Source organism: Tupaia chinensis, unplaced genomic scaffold (genome assembly GCF_000334495.1).
Source record: "Tupaia chinensis unplaced genomic scaffold, TupChi_1.0 Scaffold138500_1, whole genome shotgun sequence".
NCBI classification, from domain to species: Eukaryota; Metazoa; Chordata; class Mammalia; order Scandentia; family Tupaiidae; genus Tupaia; species Tupaia belangeri.
This window is the reverse complement of record NW_006198396.1, coordinates 563,191-568,546: the sequence shown is the minus strand read 5'-3', so window position 1 is coordinate 568,546 and position 5,356 is coordinate 563,191. Positions and strand designations below refer to the sequence as shown.

The 5,356-nt window shown below is 38.4% G+C and overlaps 1 protein-coding gene across 1 annotated transcript in view; it reads right to left on the bottom strand.

Annotated features, from left to right (window-relative positions):
- LOC102481074 (ectodysplasin-A-like) overlaps positions 1-5,356 on the bottom strand; it is a 456,842-nt gene that overhangs the window by 72,405 nt on the left and 379,081 nt on the right. The gene's annotated exons all lie outside the window — the stretch shown is intronic.

Genomic DNA, 5,356 nt, shown 5'->3' with positions numbered 1-5,356 from the left:
ATGGAACCAAACCAAATGTCCACAAACAGATGAATGAATTGAAAAATTATGGCACATATACTCCATGGAATACTATTCAGCCATAAAAAACAACAAGGCCCTGGAATTTGATAGAAAGTGGATGAATATGGAAGATTTGTTGTTGAGTGAAGCAAGTTAGGCTATGAAAGAGAGACATTGTATACCTACACTTAACATATACCAACTGTCTGCACTCTATAGTAGAGACTGAAAGATTAGAGAACATAAAAGCGTTAAAAATTGTAATGGACACTAGAGACAAAGTAGAAAGAGAGTAATGGGGAGGAAGAGCAAAGGAAAAGAAATTTGGGAGAAGATAGAGAGGTAAGACACTTGTAGGACATAGATTAGTTTTTTTTTGGGGGGGGGAGGGGAGATTTTTTGTTATAGGGTATATGCATTCACCAGAAAGAGAGAGACAAAGAGACAGAAAGCGAGAAATCACCCCACAAGGGGGATCATCACGCCGCAATCCCTTCTCCTCCATTCTCCTCTCGGGATCTTGGGCATGCACGCACACGCACCGGCGTGAGTTTAAGCCACTGGGTCTGGAACTCAAATCGCGGTCAACCACATGGAATTCCAGCGACATAGCCATTACACCAACTGCTGGTCCCCAGATTAGTTTTGTATCTGTTGACAAGGATGTATATAATAGTCTCAACTGGGCTGGACCAATAATAATAAAAATAAAATTTAAAAATAATGTAATAAACTAGTAAAACAATAGAACTAGAGGAAATCCTTATTATTATTGTTTGTTCTATATTTTATTTGGAATATGAGCTGATCAGAAATCATAATAGCGTAAGTTGGTGGAAGGGAAACAGATTCAGGAGACTAGAGTTCTTGAATTAACTTTGTCACTCAGTAGCTTTTTGATTTTTGATGAATAACTTAACCTATCTTGGATATGGTATTCTTATGTATAAAATGGAGTGCAGTTGGTTGAACAATGGCCACAAAAAGATATGTCTATTTCCTACCCTTAGAAATTGTGAATGTGAGGCCTTATTTGGAAAAGAGGTCTTTATAGATGCAATTAAGCTAATGAATTCAAGTTTACATTATTCTGGATTTAAAGTGTAACCCAAACCTAAAAACTGGGGCTCTTATAATAGATAGACAGGGGCCGGATGACAGAACAGCAGTAAATTGCAATACTTTGGGGAAATTCCATGTGGGAAGATTCATGGTTCAAGGCCAAAGACTGTCTTGAGTATGTCAGTCACTTATTTGCCCATAAACTGGGGATGAGTGAAGTCTGAGAATGGATTACAACAGTAAGACCCTGTTGGGGGTACTACTTCTCTGTCTCTCTTCTATCTTTCTTACTTATGAAAGAAATAGATAAATTACGAACAACAACAAAAGAGATTGGCAGAGAGATTTGGTACACACAGACACAGATGAGAAGGTGATGTGAAGACAAAGGCAGAGATTGGAATGATGGGTCTACAAACCAATGTAATATTGCCAAAAGCCACCAGCAGGTAGAAGAGAAGCATGTGACACATTCTCCCTCAAATCCCTCAGAAGGAAACAAAGAGGCCAATACCTTGATTTCATACTTCTAGACTCCAGAAGTATGAGACAACACATTTTTGTTGTTTTATACCACTGAGCTTGCAGCAATTTGTTATGATAGTCTTAGGAAATTAATAAAGGGGGTGAGAATTGGATCATATGTGAGGGTCCATGCAGGTAGTGTAAATGAATAAAATGGGCTGCCAGATGAAACACAAGTGTAAGTATAAGTGAAATGATTAACGATAATGAAACAAGCATTGTAATATTGGAGAGAAAATAATGAGTGCTGAATTGAAGAACATTCTTCAGGTCAAGCCTTTCATTACTATGTGGGAATGTAGGTCCAGGATTGGCAGAGCTTTTGCTTTTTAAGAAAAGTTTGAGATTTAACATTTTATTTGAAATTTATTCACCTATGAGAATGAGGGGAAACATTATGTGTATCAAACAAATTTATGGATTAAATATTACATGATAACTAATGTTTTTTAAGGCCCTAATCTATTTTTCAATTGGTTTATCCTAGCAATGAAATGTTACTAGAGTAACCAGCAGATGGTATAATGGTTACATTGATGGACTCTCACGCAGTTGACTGTGGTTTGAGTCCCGGACCTGGTGGCTTTAAACTCATGCTGGGAATGTGTGCATGTGTGCCCAAGATCTTGAGAGGAGAATGGAGGACAAGGGATTGTGGTGTGGCTATCCCCCCTGGAGGGGTGATTTCTCACTTTCTGTTTTCTATCTCTCCAGTGAGAACATGCACCCTATAGCAAAAAAAAAAAAAAAAGGAAAAGGAAAAAAGGAAACGTTACTAGAACTGGAAGATTTGTTTGTTTCTACTTCTGTTGGGAGATAGTAGCTGTGATCACAGCATAAGTGTGGCATTTTTGTTAGTTTATGTCTAAAAGAGAAGCCATGGCAAACAGTTCTTTACTGGGATTTTAAAAATTGACTGACAGGTCAGAAACTTTTTCTATTAATATAAACCTTATGAAGTATGGACTTTATCTGTATCACTTCCATTTATTAAAAGCCTTATAGTGTGTAAAAAAGAAGGTGAAAATGAGTATAGTACTAGTTCACATCTAGCAAAAGACATTTATACCTAAAACTATCTTCAGTAGAAAAGGCATTCGAAAACTCAGTTAACTTTCTGCATACTCATATTTGCAAGAAGTATACATGTCCCATATAATTTCAGATGATGAAGTTTAACACTTTCTGAAGCTGTGTAATGTATCCCACGAAGTATCTTACTAAGTTTATTATCATATTGTACTCATGAGAAACATGAAGGCTTAGGAAGCTTAAAGCTTAGTTCCTAAAGCCCATTGCATTAGAATTTTTCTTTTTTCCTTTTTAAATTAAATTTATTTATTTACATTCATTCACTGTACATCATTACAGCATACAAAGTGAGATTTTCCATCCAGAGTACACCGTATATTGGCTCAATCAAGCACACCAATATATGTGTTATCGTCAACAAATAATTTTTCATTTTTTGTTTCCTGTATGTCTCGCTTTTTTTCCCCATCCTTGATTCCCTATCTCTTACCCTCTGCCGTCTCCCACTCTCCTCCCACACTGTCTCTGGTATCCATGGTTGCTTTCTATACTCCCCCCCACACACACACACACATTTTATTGAGTCACTAAAGATCTTAGTTCATCTAAATATTTTCATAGCAAGCACAGCTGTCCCTAAGCATCATCACAGCATACAAAATGTGATTTCCCATCCAGAATATATTGCATAATGGCTTAATCGTGCATATTATTAACAAAAATTTTCCATTTCTAGTTTCTAGAATTGTTTTATGCCCTATTTCTGACCCTCTGTCCTTTCCCACCCTCTTCTCACACTATCTCTGGTGTCTACAGTTGTCTTCCATTCCTTTCCCCCCACATTGTATTGATCACACAATTTCTTAAATAATCTAACTACTTTCAATAGCAAGTTCACTTGATACTATTTTGAGTTTTTGCTACAGGGCACGTATACTCACCAGAAAGACAGAGGGAGACAGAGAGACAGAAAGCAACAAATCTCCTCCCCAGTGGGGATGGCCACACTGCAATCCCCTTCTCCTTCATTTTCCTCTCAGGATTTTGGGCACGCATACACACGTGTCCAGCACGAGTTTAAGCCACCGGGTCCAGGACTCAAACCGTGGTTGATTACATGGGAGTTCAGCCACATAGCCACTACACCAACTGCTGGTCCCAGAATTTTTCTATCTTATCTTTTCCTAACAACCCCTACACCTCATGCAGTCACTCTGAATTTAATGAAAGAGAAGAAGATGCCAAGACACGTCAATGAAGAAAGAATAATCTTTTCAGCATATGGTGTTGGGACAACTGAATATCTACATGCAAAAGAATGAAGTTGGTCCCCATACCTCCTGCTATACAAAAAATTAACTCAAAAGTGGATTATAGAGACCTAAATGAGAGAACTAAAACTGCTAGAACAGAACAGAAATAAACCTTTATGTACCCACGTTAGGCAATGGATATTTATATATGACGCCAAAAACACAGTAACGACAAGATAGATAAATTAGACTTCATCAAAACTAAAATCAGTTGTGCTTAAAAGAATACCATAAGAAAAAGAAATGAAAATATACAGCATGGAGAAAATATTTACAGTCATACACACACACAGACGCACACACACACATACATACGTATAAATATAAAATGTTAGTGAGTGGATGTGTGTTCTTGTGAGAGAGTAAGCACTCTTTGCAGGGTCTCATCATGCCATAATCACTTTCCCCAGCCCTCCAGCTCCTCAGTGTCTTGGGCACAAAGGGACCAGCAGTTAATGTAATGGCTATGTAGCTAGACTCCCATGTAGTCGACTGTGGTTCAAGTCTCGGACCCGGCGACTTAAACTCATGCCGGGTTGTGTGTGCATGCGTGCCCAAGAACCCAAGAGGAGAATGGAGGAGAAGGGATTGCGGTGTGGCCATCCACACCGCATTTCTCGATTTCTGTGTCTCAGTCTCTTTCTGTCTTTCTGGTGAGCGCATGCACCCTATAGCAAAAAATCACCGCACTACAGCAAAAAAACCCGAAAAAAAAAAAAAAAAAAAAAAGAAAGAAAGAAAGAAAGAAAGAAAGAAAGAAAGAAAGAAATCTTGGGCACATGTATATGTGCCGTGTGTGTTTTCAGGTTGACCTGGTGATCTGAACTTGCAGTCTGCCTCATGCCTTCCAGCCTTGCAGGGCAGTGCATTAATGGTACTCCAAAATGGCTGCTTATATGTGTGTGTGTGTAACCCTTTTATATTTCCAGTAGGAATGTAAAATGATGCAGTTGCTGTGGTAAAATAAATATAAAAGTTACCACATGATCCAATAATTTCATTTCTGGGTATATGAGGGGGTCTTCAATAGACTTTGATAAAATTTTTAAAAATATTTATCAAGAAGGGTTTTTGCTACAGGGCACATGCACTTACTTACCAGAGAGACATAGAAAATGAGAAATCACCCCCCAGGTAGACAGTCACACCACAGTCCGTTCTCCTGTATTCTCTCAGTATTTTGGGGATGTACACAAATGCACCTGGCATGATTTTTAAGATGCCAGGTTTGGGACTTGTGTGAACTGGCCATCCTGCTGCCTTAACCTCCATGCAACCTGCTGGTCCTTAAAGTGCATATTTTGAAAAGCTATGCATACATTTTAATTATTTTCACAAAAAAGTAAACTTGGGCGATCTAGCCATTTTGGAAAAAGGAAGATGTCCCACTGATAACTGGGCCTCCAGCATACAAAACTCGC